The sequence below is a fragment of the Poecilia formosa genome, unplaced genomic scaffold (assembly GCF_000485575.1).
Source record: "Poecilia formosa unplaced genomic scaffold, Poecilia_formosa-5.1.2 Scaffold452, whole genome shotgun sequence".
Lineage (NCBI taxonomy): Eukaryota > Metazoa > Chordata > Actinopteri > Cyprinodontiformes > Poeciliidae > Poecilia > Poecilia formosa.
Window position 1 is genome coordinate 306,833 of NW_006800391.1, and position 7,633 is coordinate 314,465.

Sequence of the window (7,633 nt, forward strand, 5' to 3'; positions counted from 1 at the left end):
CCACCTTCACAAGGCGCCACCCCACCCCACCCAACCCCACCCCTCCAATCCCTCGGACACCACCATACCTTTAAGCCACCCACTGGCATTAACTTTAAGCTCCGTCCGGTCTTTCTGCACCGTTTATTATTATTTTTATACTGCTTACCGATTCATTGCGAAGTCCAACGGTAGTGTTTCTCTAATGCCATCAATTAGAAGGGAAAAAAGTCGCATAAGCTGGTGAATAGTGTGTTTCATGTTGATCAATCTGAATCTGCTGAGAATTTTTTAGAGATATGTGCATGTGGATGTCTGTCCTTTACTATCACTGTTTCCTCTCTATTCCCTTCTTCCTGCCCATGGTAAAAAAAAAAAAGGGGGGAGCTGTTATCAGCAGGGCTACATGACTCGCTGCTGGGGCTACCAGCAAAAAGTTCAGAGTTGAAGGGTCAAAAGTTCGCCATAATGCGGTAGTTCCACCCTCACCACTCTAACTGGCTCCACTCTCCACCACTCGCACTATGTCAAAGGCAAAAACAGGAGGAGGGGGAGTCAGGGAAGCTGAAGTATACCTCCGCTCCCCTGACTCCCCCTCACTATAGTGAGGGTTTACTCATGACAGAAATAATAGCGGGAGGCGAAGTAGAGGTGAAGGCCTGACCTTTCATTCCTTACCAACATAGTGACAAAAGCAGAACCGCTCCTCTTGATGCAGTTAAGACAGGAAAGACAGAGCGAGACAGGCTGGTGGAGGGAGGGTATTCAGTGACATGCAAGCAGGTACAGGTGTTAGGCTACATGTCCTGTTCACACTGTCCAACATTTGTTTTATATCCACTCAAACTAGAATCGGGTGATTCCCAATTTTCAAGACATGGTCCTTAGAAACATGTATAGATATACTCAATGTTTTTATTTTATTATGCATGATCAAGCCACTGCTCTGATGTACTATGCATATTTATATTCTAAAGAATCCCAGCACTTTTCCCTTTCCTCCACCCCAAATTTACTCACCTTGTATCACCTGAAAGCATTTTCAGGCATAGAGGACTAATGTCTCAGCAAGATCTAGAGAAACTCATCAAAGCGTGTATCTTTAGTCGCATTTATACCTGCAGCAGCGTCTTCACAGGTCTGACTAACAAATCAATCCTCCAGCTGCAGCTGATCCAGAACATTGCTGCTTGAGTTCTTATTAAAACCAAGAAGATAGAGAACATCACCCAGTCCTACAGTCCTTCACAGAAAGAAAAAAAATTAAGATAATGTTAGTTTATAAACCACTGAACGTTTTAGCACCACAGTACATTAAAGTTCTGCTGTTGTTGTATCAACCTTACAGACCTCTCAGATCTTCTGGTTCTGCTTCTACTTTACTTCCATGGAGAAGCAGCATTCAGCTTCTATGCACCACACATCTGGGACAAACTTCCAGAAGATTACGAAACAGCTGAAACACTGAGTTCCTTTAAATATAGAATAAAAATCAACGCAATATATTTGATGTGTATTTTCTTGACAATTTTGATGATGATCTCTCTCACTCATACATTTAATTATTTCATATTTCAGCAGTTATTTTATATATATATATATATATATATATATATATATAAAAAATTCCCTTCTCACCCTCCGCGGGTGGTCTCTTTCATCCTCTGAGCTCGGGTCCTCTACCAGAGGCCTGGGAGCTTGAGGGTTCTGCGCAGTATCTTGGCTGTGCCTAGAACTGCACATTTCTGGACTGAGATGTCTGATGTTGTTCCTGGGATCTGTTTGAGCCACTGCTCCAGTTTGGGGGTGACTGCCCCGAGGGCCCCTATGACCACAGGCACCACTGTGGTCTTCACCTTCCAGGCCTTCTCCAGTTCCTCTCTGAGGCCCTGGTATTTCTCCAGTTTCTCATGCTCCTTTTTCCTGATGTTGTGGTCACTTGGTATTGCTACATCCACCACAACGGCTTTCCTCTGTTCTTTATCCACCACCACAATGTCCGGTTGGTTCGCCATTACCATCTTGTCTGTTTGGATCTGGAAGTCCCACAGGATCTTAGCTCGGTCATTCTCCACCACCTTTGGGGGTGTTCCCCACTTTGACCTCGGGGCTTCCAGTCCATATTCGGCACAGATGTTCCTGTACACTATGCCCGCCACTTGGTTATGTCGTTCCATGTATGCTTTCCCTGCCAGCATCTTGCACCCTGCTGTTATGTGTTGGACTGTCTCAGAGGCCTCCTTGCACAACCTACACCTTGGGTCTTGTCTGGTGTGGTAGATCTGAGCCTCTATTGCTCTGGTGTTTAGTGCCTGTTCCTGGGCGGCCAGGATGAGGGCCTCTGTGCTGTCCTTGAGTCCAGCTTTCTCCAGCCATTGGTAGGATTTCCTGATATCAGCCACTTCAGTTATTTGTCGGTGGTACATCCCATGTAGGGGCTTGTCTTCCCATGATGGTTCCTCCAGCACCTCGTCCTCTGTTCCCCATTGTCTGAGACATTCGCTGAGCACATCGTCCATTGAGGCTTTGTCCTTGATGTATTTATGGATCTTGGATGTTTCATCCTGGACAGTGGCTCTCACACTCACTAGTCCTCTGCCTCCTTCCTTACAGCTTGTGTACAGTCTCAGGGTGCTGGATTTGGGGTGGAACCCTCCATGCATGGTTAGTAGCTTCCGAGTCTTAACGTCCGTGGCCTTTATATATATATATATATATATATATATATTAGAGGATTTTTAAATTGATCAGAGAGCTACAGGTTCTCACACCATTAGAAACAAGTTCCACTACTTAGCAGCCTTTATAGAATGAAGAGATTGTAGGCAGAATGGTATAGTACAATCTCTTGCAAGCAAAAGCAGCTATTCCACTGTTGTACTGCAGTGAATATGTATAGCCAATTTCATATTTGTTGCTCTCACTATTATTATTATTATTATTATTATTATTATTATTATTGAGAAGTCCAGCCAAAGTTTTCAATCTGATCGTCCTGGAACTAAATGCTACAATTTAGCACTGAATTCCAAGACTGTTGTTTAGGTCTTCACAGTTACTCTTGACCCCTGACCACGTGACTGCTTGGATGAAATTTGAACAATGTTGCACTTACACCAGTCACTGCAAAAGATGAATCCGAAATTCAGAAACGTGCATAAAGCTCGTTGGTGACAAATAAGATTATTTAATTACTGTAATGTGAAAACTGTTGCAATCAATCCATTTCCATAGATTGTTTAAAAGGGGATGAATAATTTTTAAAGGCAATGTTTTGTTAAAATATTTCTGAAATGTATGATGTTGGAAAATTAAAGATTATACCCCTTTTACATCATTTTGTTAAAATGTGGGTGCTGCTTATTCCTGTTAGTAACTTGGTGTTTTATTAGTTTGTTTTTGGCTAAAATAATGGTGAAATGTGAAGTTTAAAGCAATACTAATAGAATTATGTAAATATTGTGGACAAATGTTTCCAGTTACCCCGACAATATTTTTTACATTTTAGACAATATAGCAAATCAGGGCTCTGTGCATTGTCGGCATGGAGTTCACTACTGATGATATACAAACTCTAAAGTCCTATAACAGATTGATTTGTTATAGCCTACTCCCGAGTCTTTCGATTCGTTCACGTATTACCGTTCATGGGTGAGTGATTTATATTTATACAACAAAAGTAAAAGGACAAATGATTGTGGAAGAAAAGAATAAAACCTGTGAAAAAAAGACCTTCACTTCCATGGGTCATTTTTCTTGGAGTAATGACTCCAACTCAATTTGGTATGGCAGAGAAAGCGGGAGAGGGAAGGTCTGGAAGCAAATGACAGAAAGACAGGATGAGGGACAGAAGGGAGTGCAGAGAGGTGGACGTGTCAAAGAAAGGGTGTGGAAAAAAGAGAGGAGGTGAGTGAGGCACAAGGAAAGGGGAGAGGCTGGCTCTGCTCAGGGTGAACGGGAGGTCATCTCGTCTCACCAACATTAAAATGTGGATCAGGGACGCGGGGCGTCACGCCTCGCGCGTTAAACAAAGAGTGTGCCAAACTGGCAGATTAATTTGAAAACTTGAGTTCGTACACTTAATGCCTTAAAGAGACCACAGTCTTCACAGCAACCCCGCTCTGCTCTGTCTACCTCTGTCCCAAAGCCTCCACTTTCCACCAGGCGCTGATCTCTGCGGATCCTCCCGCACCGACGGCGTGGGACGGTAGCGATTGTGTCCGGTTGTGCGGGTTCCTTCCTCCCTCTGGAAGATTCTCGTTAAATCAGTTAAATTTGACAAGAATCGCACTTAGAGGACCGTGTGAAGCATGCTGCCGAAGAGTCATATTTTCGTTTTCCAAGTCGGCTGAAAGCGTGCGTGAAGGAGCTAATCTTCGGAAATGGCAGCCTCCTAGTTATGACCTATTACTCCTTTAGAAGCTGCAAAACACACCGAAAAACCCAGTGCTGGAAGATCAGAGCGGGGAAGCGCGGATTTAAGTCGTGACAACTGAAGGAAAACGAGCCTTGTTATGCAGAAAATACATGACGGCGTCCAGGATTGTGTTGATGGTGTAAATTAACACAAAAAAGAACTGATATGACATGGTGGAATCAGGATCAGAAACATGGATCAATTCGGTGGCAGCGACGGAGGAAAGCCAGGTGAGCTTCCCCGGAGTGAGTAGCCTGCAAGGAGCAAAAATACGCTGCATGAAAGAAGGAGATGCTTCGTTTGCATTTCGCTTTGTGTGTGTGTGTGTGTGTGTGTGTGTGTGTGTGTGTGTGTGTGTGTGTGTGTGTGTGTGTAGCAGGTGCGTTGCTCATGCTGAGAGGAAGAGGAAGATCACGTGGAGATCCCACCTCCCCTCCTCCTCGGTCTGTTTTTAGTACAGTTCCCTTTTTATTGATTCATCTTTTCATTGATCAGCGTCGCTGTCTTATCGGCTGAGTGGAATTTGCTTTCTGTTTTCCAGTACCATTTCCGCTTTAGTGCCCCATGTCTGCGTTAATTATTTACTTCAACTCAGTCAGGAGACTGTGCTGCAGATAGATAGATAGATAGATAGATAGATAGATAGATAGATAGATAGATAGATAGATAGATAGATAGATAGATAGATAGATAGATAGATAGATAGATGTGAAAACGAAAGTTCGATCATTGAATAGCGGTTTGTTCTTTCTTTCTCCTCTTGGGAGCAGTGATGATGGTCGGAGTTTCTGGACTGGGAGTTTGACATTGCAGGTTCAGCTCCACAGCTTCGAACTCTGAATGCAGCACAAGCAGTGTCAGACGTCGGCGGCTCTTCATTTTTCTCCCTGTTCTTATTTTACATAACAATAACCGCCGAGCTGAGCAGGGTTTAGTTTTTCAAACTGCACAATGGGAGAAAGTAACATTTCTCCTCTTCTTCATTGTTTCTGCAGCTTTTTCACATTCGTAATATTTCAAATCATTGACAAGACCGCTGGCTGTAGATAATGGCTTCTTTAACCCTTCAATATGCTCTGTTTCATTTTCATCTCGTTGCGGCCCTCAACAATATCTTAAAATTCCTTCGTTTATATATTTACGTTTTTTTTTAAAGAAACACCTTATTAAATGGGTTTTTCTTTGCTTTGCTATTATTTTCAGTGTTTTGTTCTGGCCTTTTATTAAAAGGCATGTACATTTTGGAAATATTGCACTTTGCTTTGTCCCGAAGAAATATCGACGTTCTTCTTGAATTACACAATTTAACTACAGTATAGATTATTTTTTTATCACTCATGATGGACAAAGTACTGACTATGAAAATAAATGCTCCCGTGAACAATGATATATATATATACACACAAACATTTTTATAGATTTTGTTTGCCTGAGGTTTCTTCTAAGTGTTGTCCTGTTTGACTGCATATTTCTGGGTACTTTGACCTCTACAAATTGCGGGGGAAACAATGAATCTGCCATTGGACTGAAAGGTTTGTGCTGACAAACTTGACAGAGAGAAAAACGAGTCCTGTGGTTAGATTCAACATAACTTGATCGATACCTGGAATGACCCCCAACTGAGGGTCAAGGTAACAGGAATATGAGCACATATAATATAATATAATAGAATAGAATAGAATAGAATAGAATAGAATAGAATAGAATAGAATAGAAAGCAGCAGATTTTACTCCTTCTCATTTCAACAATCCACGTGTTGTTTGTTCTTTTGAGGAAACATCGAGCTTAATGTATGAAATTCACTGCGTTCCTCTTACATAAATAAATAACACTTGGACTAAATATTATCATCAACAAGGCACAGTGTTATTTAATACAACTGAAAGAAAGAAAGAAAGAAAGAAAGAAAGAAAGAAAGAAAGAAAGAAAGAAAGAAACAAAGAAAGAAAGAAAGAAAGAAAAAAAGAAAAAAGAAAGAAAGAAAACTATGCCATTATGCATTACATGCCTTTTTTTAAGAACGAATCCTAAAATCACTGTTTAATTCAGTTACATCAGAGTTTGCAAGACAGACAACTATGCATTTACTGCGCCGAAGCGGTATTTATCCATTCATTCTCTGCTCCATCCATTCTCCAGGCCGATCTCTCAGGACAATTTTGATAGGACAGGGTCTCTTCGTGCCAAGTGATTTGTCTTTTCTTTCAAGAAAATGCGTTCATTCTTTAAAAGCGGCCGCTATTGCAGGAGCCAAGATATTATTTTCTGACTCAGCAATTTTTGATTCGTTACAGATGTAACCTTAACCAAATTACTGTATAATTTGATTAGGATTAGCCTGAAGAAATGTACATTATATTTGTTTCACATTACATTTTTAATGGAAAAAATACATCCTATGTATTAGGTACGTAAATAAGTAGTATATTTTGAAAAGAAAACAAACAAAAAACAAAACCAGACTGATAAAGGCCTAAATTTCCCTCCATCGTGGACAGATTCAAATTATCAATATTGTTCAAATAGCAACGTCTCGAAGTATATATGAAATACATATTTAATAATCCTGTCATGTCATGTGCTAAACATATTTTACATATGTACATGGAATTTAAACAATGAAACATTTCGTCATGCTTTTCTTAATCCATTCGTTTGAACAATTAATAACATATCGTTAAATAAATAACACATAATTCCAGTTAAATAACCAGTTTAAGAAATCCTATAATACCTTCCCACCAAATTAAATATATTCGTGTGAGTTATATTTATAGCTTTGGAAAATACGTAGAAAATTGTATAAAGTATTTCTGAAGCATTTTGTGCAGCCTACTCTCCTTCTCTTCTCAAAAGAGCAAAGAAACAAAAGGAACATGTTCAATAGCTGCTCGCTTTTATTGTGAGGCATCGACCTGCAGGAAGTTAGAATAGCGTTAAAATTCCACCAGACCTATCACGTGGTCCGGTGTCAATGACAGATTTAGAGAAGAGAAATCAGAAATTATAAAAACAATACAAGTTTCACCTTTACAGAGTCGATGTCTTCTATATCTACCCTGTAGATCCGGATTTGTGTCAAAATGTCTAAAAGGATCACAAATTCGCTTCTAGGGGAGTATATAGTGGATTTACACACGACGGATTCACCATTGCTACCTTGACCCTGGACGACCAGCAAGCGGCTGCTTCCTGTTCGAAATTGTTTGAAAAATTAAAATGTGATTTTAATTTTG

General features: G+C 40.5%; 1 protein-coding gene across 5 annotated transcripts in view; it reads left to right on the forward strand.

The window, feature by feature from the left end:
• Window positions 1-7,633, forward strand: part of hoxb3a (homeobox B3a) — a 71,288-nt gene that overhangs the window by 23,229 nt on the left and 40,426 nt on the right. For 3 of the 5 annotated variants that reach the window (XM_007577751.2, XM_016663890.1, XM_007577752.2), the window contains exon 1: window positions 2,925-4,626. The exons of the other annotated variants lie outside the window; for them this stretch is intronic. The gene's annotated coding sequence lies outside the window, so the exon portion shown is untranslated. Of the gene's footprint in view, window positions 1-2,924; window positions 4,627-7,633 lie in introns of those variants that run through there. 5 annotated transcript variants of the gene reach the window in all.